This window comes from Tachypleus tridentatus, chromosome 13 (genome assembly GCF_004210375.1).
Source record: "Tachypleus tridentatus isolate NWPU-2018 chromosome 13, ASM421037v1, whole genome shotgun sequence".
Classification (NCBI taxonomy): Eukaryota; Metazoa; Arthropoda; class Merostomata; order Xiphosura; family Limulidae; genus Tachypleus; species Tachypleus tridentatus.
In genome coordinates, this window is record NC_134837.1 from 20,821,689 (window position 1) to 20,836,391 (window position 14,703).

General features: G+C 32.8%; 1 protein-coding gene and 1 pseudogene across 2 annotated transcripts in view; both read left to right on the plus strand.

The window, feature by feature from the left end:
* LOC143240139 (nicotinamide N-methyltransferase-like) overlaps positions 1-14,703 on the plus strand; it is a 425,422-nt gene that overhangs the window by 257,599 nt on the left and 153,120 nt on the right. The gene's annotated exons all lie outside the window — the stretch shown is intronic.
* Positions 7-11,901, plus strand: LOC143236636 (hemocyanin B chain-like; annotated as a pseudogene). The gene is made up of 9 exons (XR_013019634.1): positions 7-138; positions 1,823-2,043; positions 3,410-3,616; positions 5,661-6,055; positions 6,718-6,846; positions 7,057-7,191; positions 9,399-9,585; positions 9,862-10,085; positions 11,436-11,901. The product of XR_013019634.1 is annotated as a hemocyanin B chain-like (transcript).

Genomic DNA, 14,703 nt, shown 5'->3' on the forward strand with positions numbered 1-14,703 from the left:
ATAAAGAAAAGTTTGCCCTGAAGGTTCACAGAGACCCGAAGCTACAAGGGTTAGGTGTACTGGGCCGTGGTCAGCTGTTCTCCCTTTTCCATGCTGAGCACCTTGCAGAGGCCACCAAGCTGTATGAAGTGTTGATCGGTATGACTTTAGTGTGTGTGTGTGTGTGTGTGTGTATTTTAATTTATGTATGTGTTTACGTTTAGTCGTTCGATCTGTGACTTTTAATGTTCACTTTTTTGTAATATCATATTTCAAATAATCAGAAAGTTTAATATTATATTTATTCGCCTGTCCAGAACTTACTTTTAAACTGTACCTCAGAACGGCTGGTGTGGGTATTAACACTTTTTTTGATAAGGAGAGAATTACTTTTAAACCCGAATAATTCCCCATTTTATTTCTACGATTCTCTTTACACATCAGAACTTATAGGTTCCGCTTAACATTGAAGGAAATATGTTTTTTACTTTGAAAAATGCATTTAAATGGTACAAATAAATATAAATTTGTTCATTTCATTTGTTCATTTCATTACGATAAATTATCATTAAATTTGTATATTAATATAACTGGGGAAAAACACCCTACGGGCTGGTGTTAGTACCAGTAATTGCTAATCGTAATATTAAACTGTAATGCTTTTCTATGTTAAAAGTTGTACCATTTATTGAGAAAAATACTGATTTTAAGAACTCCAGTATCTCAGTACAACATTAAACAATTACATCAATACAGATGTAAACTAACACTCACGTGCAGTCCTGGTTAAAGTAGTGTTCTTTTTTGTGTTCATAAAACTTTTATTCAAAATTGAGTTCTATTATAAAAAAGTGGTTGTTGCACATACTACAGTTATTTTTCTAATTGTCTGAACCTTAAATACCCGAAGTGTGAATTTTTTATGGATTTTTGTCTGTGGTGCCATTCAGTATATGGCGCAAAAGTTTTGATTACATTCATAGATACTGACATACACGCTACGTCCATTATAGTAGGATTAGACTTCCTTTAGCAGAGATATTAAAATGATATAACATAGTCGCATACTATAAATTATTTTCAATATTTTGTTGCATACGAAAATTTTGCTTTATAAAATGGCACCCAGTTTTATTGTAATAGTCATTTTTTAGGGAAAAAAACAATTACTCTGTCAAATCAATGCATATTTATTTATTAGTTTTCAAAGCAATGTCACACCACTTAACCAACAGATAATCTGGTTTGCAGGGCTACTGTTTTGTTTGAGGAAAGTAGCACAGAATAGCTTGTAAGGTTCAAAGGTCACCTTCATGATTCATAAAAGCTCAAATGTACCCGTAACTTCTCTATTACCATTTTCTATAGCTACCCCAAGAGGATTCGTACCGGAAAAACAGAAGAAAAAAAAAAAGCCAGTTAGAACACCCGCACGTGCTATATGAAGACGTGTGTTAGCTTAGGGTTAATTAGTTTGTGAGTACGGTTATAAGCAAGGTTTCAGAACTGAAAAATGCCCCCGGAATTCCGAATTCCGAGAGGGCCTAGGAACACAAACACACTAAGTAAATTAATATAAGAATATATATATATATATGATGTTTAAACTCTTCTGAGCTTTAATATTAGGCCACATTTTAATATCAATATCAAATTCATACACTCAGGATTAACTACAGTGAATTTTTATTCTTACTCTTATAATATATACTTATATATTATAAAATGAGAATAGAACACTACAATACCTTTGTTGAGGAAATGAAAAATATTTGTATTTTCTACCTGTGTATATTTCGCATGGAAAATTCTCATGGATAAACAGATGATTCACTGACCACAGGTGCTAAGACGTTTGAGGAGTTTTTGGACTTCTGCCACCAGGTTCGTGATTTTGTCAATGAAGGACTTTATGTGTATGCTGTCTCTGTTGCTATCCTTCATCGTCCAGATTGTAAAGGGGTGAGTCTCCCACCTATCCAGGAAATCTTCCCTGACAAATTCATGCCTGTGCAAACAATGTATGATGCCTACAAGGAAGCCTGGCTAAACCCAAACAAAGAGGTATGAAACAATCATCCAAAGGAACACTAAATTGTTTTTTGTTTTGTTTTTTAAATTGTGTTTCTTAGTTAAAGCTCACAGATTTTAACTTATGCATTTATGAAATTCTTGTAATGCTCTATTTAAGATACATGTCAGCTTGTGATCAATCTTGACAAATGTTTTAACACTATTTTTAAGGCTAGGAACCAAAGCAAAATTAAACTTTATTTGAAGTTTCGCGGTGCCGATCGTGCGCAAAAAATGTTGCTTGCGTAGATATTTTCTGAAAATATTAGCCCTCTTAATATACAGATTGCGGGTTCGAATCCCGGTCGCACCAAACATGCTCGCTCTTTCAGTCGTGGGGGCGTTATATTATGACGGTCAATCTCACTATTCGTTGGTAAAAGAGTAGCCCAAGAGTTCGCGGTGGGTGGTGATGACTAGCTGCCTTTCCTCTAGCCTTACACTGCTAAATTAGGGACGGCTAGCACAGATAGCCCTCGAGTAGCTTTGTGCTAAATTCAAAAACAAAAACAAAACAAGCTTTTCGCGAAATTCAAAACAAATCACACCAAGTTTCAAGAAACACGGATAGTTAACTAGAAAACAAAAATTAAATCAATAAAAAACATTGGATTACTTTAACAATAGCCTTGTTGAATTTATAGAATGGATAATTAAAATGTTTCACAAAAAATTATAATTTTTTTTAGAGTAATAGTAAAAATTTGCGTAGAAGTTTCACAAAAAATTTGTATTTAGGTCTATAAATATTCAGTAAGTATATACATTTTAACTGGTTTTAAAAAATATATACCATATTAATTAATTGTAAAGTAATTAATATTTGTAAGCAATTCATTTCTGTGTTCATCTGCTTATTACAATCTTTAACTACATATGAGAATTATCGACCGACTTTAAATTCTTTTCCCCGGAAACTAGTACCCAATTAGCTAATGAAAGTAAACTTCTGTACTTTATTATTTAATGAATCTAATCATTTCTACCTTGGCAGAATTTTTCATTTTGAACCATTTGATCCTGAGTTCGAAAAGAACCCAGAGTAAAACGTAATCAGGGTTGTTCAGAAATTTTGTTTATTTTCATCTAGTTCAAGACCTAGAGATAACCTGATTAGTTAATGACAATAACTTTACTTAATGGTGATATATTAACTCAAAATTCCGCAGGGAAGAGGTCAGGTAACAAGCAAAGGCAAATCAAAACCACAAGACTTCGAGGTGAAGCCTTGGGGAAAATCACGATTTGTGATTTGTGGATGGAGATTAAGTGATCCAAATACTCTCAATTTATTGTTGAACGAATACAGGAATATCTCGAGAAAATGACTAATCGTTTATTTATTTCTCAATAATAGGAAGATATCATTGTTGATATGCAAAGCACTGGTAATATTCTGGACCCAGAATATAACAGCTTATTACCGTGAAGATATTGGAATAAACGCCCATCACTGGCACTGGCATATAGTATATCCTGCCACCTGGCGGCCAGAAGTGATAGGCAAGGTTAAGGACAGGAAAGGAGAGCTGTTCTACTACATGCATCAGCAAATGTGTGCTAGGTTGGTAACTGGTCTGCTTTTACTACTGTACTTATCAGATATTGTACATAATAAGATTTAACAAAAGGTAATTTGTTTACATTTTTATGTGATTGGCAGTTTAAATCTCTATAAATATACTACTAACATCAAACAGCTAGAAAATTAGGAACTGTAAAATGAACAAGGATGTAGTAATAAATGCTCCTCACAGGAATGAGCTTCAATTTATAGAAAACAGTTAAATTTGAGAGTTTAACATTTGTGAAAGGAATTTTTATTTTCGTAGCTTCTCAAACATTTCAGTTCTCTAAAGATGTATTTACTAATAATATTACGGCTCTACGAGTAAGATTGTCAAGGGATTTTGTGGCAAGGTAAGAAACAAACAATTGAACCGTATATCCAAAATAGGATCCAAACCATTTCTACTTATAATTTAAAACTACTGAGGATTTCACATGAACTTTATACAGTACCACTATGTTATCGTTCTTCCATCATGTGTGACAAAGTGTTTGTTTGTATATAATTTGATCATGTAAAATTGTGAAGTACAGCAGTATACTCCGTTTACGTTTAATAAAATTCAATATGAAATCCGCATGCAACACAAATAAATTTTCTTTTAGCTGGAGGGACACTGAAGCTAAAATTCCTACAATGGGCGCAATAGATAGTCTAACGTAGTTTTATTTTAAAACTAGCAAGTAACCTCAAGTATAAGTATTCCCAACAAGTTAGGTTACAATTATTACTACTTCCACTTTAATAAACACAAAAGAAATTGTTCAGCATTACAAGATTCTGTAGAGAGATCTCGTAAACACATTTTTCACAAAAGATGTTTCTCATTCGGCATTTTAAACACGAAATTATTTCAATTCTGTGGGAAGTTCGACAATGTTCGTGAGACAGATTTGGGATTTGGAAATTTCACAGAATGCCACAACCTTTAAAAACTTTCATGTTTACACTTTGATATCTTTGGATATTCTTTAGAGTAATAGTAAACATCTTTAGTGTATTAATTACAGTTGGTTTTACCAAACGTTAGTTTAAATTATTGTTATATATAGGTAACATTAGCTAAGTTTTTATATTAAATTACTAGTTAGTTTAGTTTTCTTTGTCATAATAGCCTCATACATTATTACTTCAAGGGTTCGTTTCACAGGATAACTATGTCAGATTGGTGATAAAAGTTTTTAGCCATACCACGTATTAAGTTTAACTTTTTTTTCTGATTACATTTAACTTTGATATATTAAAATGGTCTTGCAAGCTATTATTGATTTGCTATTTTGTGTCTTAATAAACATTGTTTTTTTATTTATTTGCCGTGGAAAAGCTAATATCCAAACTAACTTTGTTTAAACTAAAACATATGGATTTGTCACAGCTAAGATAGCTTCTGACGTTATATACTTAAGATGTCGTAATGAATTTCATTTGGTAAAGTGTGGTGTTAAAAAACGAGGTCGATATTACAAACAATATACACCTACGACTACAGTTCAATATATGAACTAGTGTTTTTTGCGTTCCCCATCCAAGGTATGGCACTTTATTTATTGTTGCATTCATGAATAGTATTGGTTTTACTAGTTAGTATATCGAATGTAATTAGTTTTGTTTTAATTTGTTGTTTAGTGTTATACTTCCACTATCACTATAAAGATTATTTTACACTGTTAGTTTACAATTTGTATTTAGAACTATATCAAGTAAGCTAGCTGAACCCTATATGACATTGTTAGGTTTACAATCGAAAATATCATTAACAGCGAGGTACCCATCTGATGGAACAATACATTTTAAACTTTATAAATAAAAGCATAGTAAGAAACCCTACAGATAATCAGGTTAATTGTATCAGGTTAATTTCGCTCTAAGTATGTAGCTTACTCTGATCGAAAGTTGTTATTATATTATCTACTGTTGAGACGGAGGGTGTCGAGGGTTTTTGAAATGATGTGGATTCTATTATTTTATGTAGTAAAATTTCAATAAATGATATGATACACTGACATCTTAATGAAACATCTTTTCATCCTCCATTTAGGTATGACTGTGAAAGGTTGTCTAATGGCATGCCCAGGATGGAGCCCTTCCACAATTTTCACGATACTCTTGAGGGCTACCTCCCACCTAAGTTCATCCATCAATGGCTTACCCTATCCCTCACGGCCTGATGGCATGACTTTGCAGGATTTGAAAGAAGTCTCTATTCAAGAACTGGAGCGTTGGAGAGACAGAATCCTTGATGCTATCCACATAGGCCACTTGGAAGACGAAAATGGATCACACGTGCCATTGGATGAAACACGAGGTATTGATGTTTTAGGGGCCATAGTTGAAGCTAGCTATGAATCAGTCAACCAAGCATTCTATGGTAGCATCCATAACTGGGGTCACGTAATCACAGCCAGGGTCCAAGATCCCGATGGTCGTTACCACGTAAGTTTTTAATATTCTTTCCTGTTTAGCGGATCCAAATTGTTCATATTTCCACTTTTAAGAAATGTGTCTGTCAACATGGAAGGTTTAACTTTTACACGAAATATTATCATTTTTGTTATTTTTCTTAAAGTTTGATAATCACATCAAGGTTAAATATCTATTAGACTTTACGCATTGTTCATACTGTTTATGTTTTCATCAGAAGTGTTTAAAAACGTTGTGATAAGCCAAAAGCTACAATTGTTTGATAATTACTTTTATACTTATAGAATGTTTAAAATGTCAAAAAATATTCTCATAATGATGAAGTTATCATTATAATTGAAACGATTAAACCGGCACTCCCGAAGTTAGCCTGGAAAGGGGTTGAAATGTTAACTACATCTTCTAAGTTAGGCTAAATTTAAGAAGAAGGGATTAAACTATTTATTTATGGAAACCAAAAGTTTTATAAAATGTAGAGAATGTACCAAATTGCTAAGTAATAAGAGCATACAGTAGCATGTAGCTGTAGGATCTATTCATAATAATATGAACATCAAGTATAATATATTTGTACACACATAAGAAACCATATTCAATTAAATTAATGGGATAGGATAATTAAACAATAACTTCCTCACATATTCTGTTTTTATATTAAACGTTTCTGTCTGAAGTTGAACCCAGGTGTGATGAGCGACACTGCTACCTCCCTCAGAGACCCCATCTTCTACCGGTGGCATAGGTTTATTGATAATATGTTCCAGGATTATAAAGAGACTTTGCCACATTACAACCATTCTGACGTAAGTACATTTTAACAGTTTTCGAAATCTTGGATTTCAGTTTCAACTAGGTTAACATAATAAATATCATTAGTTCTGATGTTTCATAAAGGACTGAATTATAGCAGTATGACATAAAAAATACTTATTTGTAGTTTTAAAATAACTAATTCTTTAATTGTGATTCACGAATTACTATAGTTCCGGATTTCTTTTCATTTTACGCTGTAGCTCGAATTCCCGGGTATTGAAATAACCAAGGTCCTTGTGAAAGCTAAACACATAAACAACATCGACACTTTCAAGAGCTATTCATTGTTGGATCTCTCACATGCTTACGAATTTGGCAGAAGTGGAGCCGTCAAGGTAATGGTGGAAACTTTTACCTCATGGAATTTCGTTAAATGTCTGGTTTTACTTCTGTTCAGAGCTCGAATCAATGAGTTCAACACATCTAATTCTTTTACAACAGCTGAAAATAATCCATGGTTTTAATAAAGTTAATAAGCATCAAATAAGCCTTATAAGAAATAAGCAGAAGTGTCAGAATAATTGTTTTTGTTACTTACTTTGGTTATGTATAATTTATTTTCATTGCTAAAGCCTGTAGTAGGTAGTTCACAATAATACATGCAATTTTATACGACTAACTATAGGTAATTTACGATCATTTTACAAAGATTAGTTCGGATTTCTTACTTTTAGGCTGGTAGACTTATTTATTATGACTGTTGAACAACTGATAGGCCTAAAGTAGCGACATTAGGCTTAGCATCAAAGACTTATTTCTACATTTGGTATTTTTAGCTTTCCCAAATACCGCTATTTTAACAAATGAACTTACTGAAAATTGGTAATTTTTGTAATATTCAATGTATAGCGTATATCTTACAAATTATAATATCACTAGAACGTTTATGTATGCAGCATACAATGTCTTGTATTAAAATTTAATATGTAACATAACGTGAATTAGAACATTCGGTAATTATAGGCGTTACCTAGTGTCAACATACCACTGATGATGGATCAATCTAAGTTCGGGACGATTTATGCAAATGATTACCATAACTATGAAAGTAAATCCTACTGTTCAGTTAACAGTAACTGCATAAAGACAAGGTTCTGCAGACCAGTCTTCCTCCCTCTAACTAGCGGTTTTAAGTTGTGTAATTCGTAATGACGAGAAACTCATTTGAAGTAGAAATATTTCTCAAGATGTCTTCACATGGCCTAGTAATGTCGAAACGTTGTTCTTTACTTTATTTTAATAAAAGTTTTAATACCCATACTAGTCGTTTTGAGATAAATAAGTTATGTTATGTTACGCCAGAAACTAGGGGTCTTACAACTTGGTTATTTATTATTTTAACGACAGAAAGTACGGTTCAGATTGAAATGACCAATATTACGTATTTTAATTTGGCTAAAAATAATTATTTTATTTTTAAAATATTTTCAGTAAACTAAAGTTATGCACAGTTATTAAATTTTAACCTTCAAACTAAAGCGACGTAAATAGCAAACCATATGTAGCCAAAACATTATTTCTGCAAAAGTTAAGAATTAGCTTATTTCTAAAAGTTATAGTGTAACGCTGAAATCTGGCAAAGAATTAAACATCAATAAACCTAAGATATGTTATAAAAATCACGTAAGTTGTACATGTTTAATTTTCTTTTGCATATTTTTATTAATTTTTCCTTTTCAGATTCCAACTCATAGGTGTGTGAGAATATCTATTTTTGTCTCTCAAAAATCACTGCTTAAGATTACTTTCGTTCAATAGTGGTATTTAGAAAAAATCTGCCATTGCGAAAATAAGTATAATAAAATTTAGGCCTATCAGTATATTTCTATTCACACAGTATCACGTCCATTTTGAAATTACTAAAGATAGTTCATCTCTCAAATCTAATATGAATGAATAATTTGTGTGTTAAAGGTTAGATTATTTTGTCATTATCTCCAGACAGTTTTTTTTACAGTTACTTTGAATTTCGCGCAAAGTACACGAAGATAGCCTACACGAAGGCTATCTGCGTTAGCCATCCCTAATTTGCAGTGTAGGACTAGAGAGAAGGCAGGTAGTCGACCAGACAACCTGGTTGACATAAAATGTTAAATAATCATAGCCAAACAAATATTTTCACACTTTTAAGCTGAGGTCAATAAAACGTGTATCAAAACTGGTATGGTACTCTCTTATATTTACAATAAATAACTAGAATTAGATTCTCACAAAGGTTACTGAGAATGAAAACGAATAAAAAGAAATCCGTTGAACCCACATGCCACATAATTATTTATAAATGACACAATGAGACTTAAAAAAGGAATTCTGATATAATAAAACATGACTTAAATAAGGAATTTTGAATTCAATGTATAATTTTCATTACCAACATTCATGAAATTGTAAGATACAGTTGACCGAGACTTTTATACCTCATGAATAATTTAAGACTATATTTATCGAAAAGTACAAAAATATTACTTTGCTTTGTCCAACAATATTCTGTTGTCTTACAAAGAAAAGCTCGTATTCAGTTTGTATTTGTGTAACGATTTAGGTAAGGTTCAGTCACTTGAACCACGAGGATTTCGACTACAAGATTAGGGTTGAAAACCACACCAGCAAGACAAAGCCTGCAACCGTTCGTGTTTTCATGGCACCTAAGTACGATGAGCTAGGTAACGAACTGAATACCAAGAACTTGCGTCGTCTCATGATTGAAATGGACAAGTTTCATGCAGAAAGTAAGGTTAAGTACTTAACGATGACGTTCAATCATGAATCATGTTATCTTATCTTGTCTTAATGTTTTGAATGCGGTTATAACACGAGAGAAAAAACTTTCTTCCTAAGAATATTTCTTGTTCAGTGTTATTTCTCACACTCTTCTGTAAGTGCTGCTTTCCATATCATAAATGATTACCAAGAATGATAACTAATTTTACATGGCCTGTTTTGATGTCATATTTTAATGTTTTAAGCCCGTTTTACTAACATCCAGCTTCCAATCCTGTTCACAGTTCATCCTGGCCACAACGATATTGTTCGCCACTCTAAAAATTCCAGCGTGACAATCTCGTCTGCACGAAGCTTTGGGCAGTTGGCACATGGCGAGGGGGTGAACGAACATGCTAATGAATATTGTAGTTGTGGATGGCCAGACCATTTACTGGTCCCACGTGGTAATGAAAACGGCATGCCTTTCCACTTATTCGTGATGTTAACCGACTGGCTTCACGATCAGGTAAGTCTCTTGGAATTACCGATTATTACAGTTATATGTTATACATTTAGCTGATCGATAGTAAAAAGTACAATATTTGTTTCTAACATTTGATCAGACGGTAATAATCCAAGGGGAAAAGTTATTTGATCAGGATGTCTTGACAGCGTAAATGTAATAATAATTACTTAGCAACTCTGTTAAATATAGTCAATGGACAACACTTATATCTGTCCCATTGGTTATGTTTAACTCGATTGGTTTGTTTGTTTATTCTAACGGTATGTCAATCAATACTTTTATGCAACATTTATGCCTTCGGAGGAATAAAACGAGTCAGAAGATATATGTTTGTTACAAAAAATATACTTGGTGTTTAAAACTTGGTACTGTAACGTTTTTCTAATGTTTCTAAACTTTAGTATTACGTGAAAAATTGAAAGTTGTTTTTGTCGACCTTTTCCAAACTGCAATTCCGCAGCCATATTTTACAATAACTGGACAAGTAGCCTCTTCATCAATAATATAAAATCAAACACCACTCAAGAATGATAGTGCATGGTTTTAGAATTATATATTTTTAATATTTGAATGGTTCCATAATTCTATGTTATAATAAAAAGTATTCAAAACATAAGATATCCCTTTAATTTTATTTTTGGATTACATTAAAATATTCCAACATTTTTGTATATTTGTACCATATTATACTGCTAATTAATTCAAATTTGGCCGTCTTGGAAATATATAATACACTTTGTAAAACAACACGTGCTTCAAATTGGTTCACTCGCGTGAGTTGAATATTTAAAAGTATTTGCATTTTTGGTTGTGGCATGCTTCTGTATTATCTTGTTTTAAGTAATGTAATCTTTAAGTGATAATTTAACATTTTTATTTGGTATATTTATCGTACTTTACGCCTTTTGAGACGCCATATCGTGGAAGATGCACCCTAATTTTGTAAAGACAATCCTAAGGAAAAAAACATTTTGACTCAGCAATCAACACCTTGATTCAGCATTCACTTTTTTTTCAACCAACTGAGTAAATACAGTCAAATACATTATATTCTTCACAATATATCGACAGTATTAGTTCAGTTTAATGTTTTATGCTGTTACAAATATGTGTAATTGGTAAGTAATGACATTATGATCCGTATGAGAGGCCGTTTGGAATAAATCCTTAGCTAACCTCTTACCTTAATCCATCATCTTTGTCTTGGAAGATGCACGTGGATTGTTTTAGATATTTTTAAAGAAAAAATTGCGTCTTACAAGGCATAAAATACGGTACTCATAATTTGTAATATAGTACTTCATGTGGTGTTAACAGTGATAACTGATTAACCTCGTACGTTATGCGTAGGTTGGAGACCACGGCAAGACAGGGATGTGTACTGACGCAGTAAGCTACTGTGGAGCTAAAGATCAGCTCTACCCTGATCGACGACCTATGGGTTTCCCGTTCGACAGAGATATCGAAGAAGAACATCTCAAGGATTGGTTACTTCCTAACATGAAGGACGTTTTGATAACTGTAACCCATCACGAGGAAGTTCACAACCAAAGCCACTAAAAAATGTAACCTAAGATATTTCTTTTTGTGGTTATTGGTTTCAACTTTCCAATGTGATTAAGAAACAACCATTTTTCGAGATATGATTTAAACAGTTCAATATTAATTTGAATATGAACATGTGTTTCGGCAGTGTAATAAATACTGGCAACTTAAAATAGTACTTTTTATTTTAATAAAAATATTAAATTAGTCTCAAATACGCCTGTAACGACATTTAATAAAAGAAATGTAATAAAGCTATCTTTAAACTGTACCCTCAGTGGTTAAAAAGTGAATTTCAGAATTTACACAAAAGATTGGAGTTATTTCAGAGTTCATGCACAAATAACGCCTCATAAGAATATATTCTATCATGGACATTTTAGGTTTAGCGCTTAACAAAAGTTTAAAAATGTATTAATTTTGGTATTCTCAAGCTGTTTGGGAGTTTATACTAATCATCAATAACAAACATATTTTAATTTTTGAACGGGTGTTATGTACTTGTATGTAGTTTACACTACAGACTGGTTTAATCAATGTAACAATAACTGAGCTTATAAGTGTCACGTGATTTCTTGTATATGCTAATATGACGTGAGAGGGAGTCAACGGATTAATTTTCATATTCGTCAGTGAGTTTTTAATTAATCACATCTGATTTGTTCTGCCTTCACACCCACACAGTTTGCAAAAAACCAAAAAAACGCAGATTTACTCTGATTATCAGGCAACTTCTTTGTAAGATGTACGATAAATGATCATATGTTATGTGTTGCATCTGAAAACTAATGATAACCAGCCCAATCATTAGACTAAAGCAGCGTTTCCCATAACCTGCCCAATCATTAGACTAAACCAGCGTTTCCCATAACCTGCCCAATCATTAGACTAAACCAGCGTTTCCCATAACCTGCCCAATCATTAGACTAAACCAGCGTTTCCCATAACCTGCCCAATCATTAGACTAAACCAGCGTTTCCCATAACCTGCTCAATCATTAGACTAAACCAGCGTTTCCCATAACCTGCCCAATCATTAGACTAAACCAGCGTTTCCCATAACCTGCCCAATCATTAGACTAAACCAGCGTTTCCCATAACCTGCCCAATCATTAGACTAAACCAGCGTTTCCCATAACCTGCCCAATCATTAGACTAAACCAGCGTTTCCCATAACCTGCCCAATCATTAGACTAAAGCAGCGTTTCCCATACTTGTCATCCTTTAAATAGAAATGGTTTCTTGCTAATTCCCTTCCTTATTTAAGTGAATGATGACTGAGCTTGTTCGTTCATTTGTTTGTAGTTTAGCACGAAACTACACAATGGGCTATCTGTGTTATACTTACAAGTTGCCACAAGTATCGAAACCCAGTCTCTAGCGTATAAGACCACAGATTTATCGCTCATCAGTAGCAGAGGTATGTCTGCAGACTTATAACGCTAGAAACTGGGTTTCGATACCCGTGGTGGCCAGAGCACAAATAGCTCATTGTGTAGCTTTGTGCTAAACTACAAACAAGCCCCAGACTTATCGCTGTGCCAATGGGAGAAATAAACAGTAACGAAATGTAATGCAGGGGTATTCATTAGAATGCGATATGTGTTGAACTAATTACTTGTTACTTCCATTAATAAATATGTGTTAAAATACTTAATTTCCTATTATTTCACTTTTAACTCTAATCTCTTTCCCCAAAGATTATTTGCGCCCCCAAACGTTAGATTAAAGAATGTCTACTACGTCTTTGTAATTACTATACAATGACCTCATACACTTGTATTAAAGTATTTTACTACTTTCAAAGTAAGTAATTTGTCAGAGTGCATCACAATGCTACAAGCAACAATTCTTATAAATAATAACAGAAATAATAATGAACATAGGTATCCCTACTTTAAAATGATTGTAATAAGTGTTTAAATTGATTAAAACTATAAACACTTATTACTTTCTAACATGGTGGTTTCTAATCTAACTAATTATTTACGTGCCGTACAAAATAAACAAAGACAAAAAACTGAAAAACAGTCAACCAACACATCCAATGTTAGACATGTAATGTGTGCACAACAGGCGTAACAGATGTACACATTATACAAGAATATTTTGTTTTTGACAGTTTCATTATAATAAATAAACCTAATTCATAAAATACTACTACAGTCAGTTATATCTGAATCAAAACCTAAACCATTTGTACGAAAGAAAATATACTATATAAAATTCTGTGTTGTTCAAGATTTAATACAATGTCTAGTTAAGACTAATTAGTATTAGTTCCCAAAACTTTCTTATAAGTCGTGGCACAAGTGTTGATGAGATGTGATGTGAAGTGGAGTGGATACTAGGTGCAATGTGAAATGCAAAATGAAATATTTTTATCATAAAACTAAACACAAATACAGTGTGCATTCGTGTTTTTTACTTACAACATATTTTCACTTTTCTGGATTTTCTCAGCTGCATCCTTTTCAAAACCCTGTTATAAACTGACTAACTCTAATGTTCCTTTAGTTCAAAAGAAATGTCGCATTTACCCAGAACAACTAGGGCTCTCACTTGACTAGTCATTCTCATAATAATATAGGTGAGATCGTGTAATACTCTCGGATTAACTCACTTCGCAAATATCAGGCGGATTGAAGGTTGTGTGAGCCCAGGAGCTAATAATTTTTGTGGGTCCTACAACCCATGTAATTTTACATAGAATAAAATTATCAATTGGGACTAAGCCTCCTCTAGCCCCTACCTAAATACAACACTGCGTAAATCTGCTTTATAATGGGAGATTCATGCAGGATAACCACATGATAATTCTTAATTTATCTAAATGATCGGGATTTAAATTAAAAGAATAAACAAACAGTAATCTTTATTTACATCTAAAGTAAAAGTGTGCATACTTGCGTAAGACATTGAACAATAGCCTTCCTACTGCACCTTACGTTAATTTACATATTTCAGCTCTCTAGATGTATATCCATTGACATATTTACATTGATAACAAAGCAGAATGATTTAAATTTAACACTACATACAAAACCAGGTATCCGCAGTTTTAGGCTTAAGTG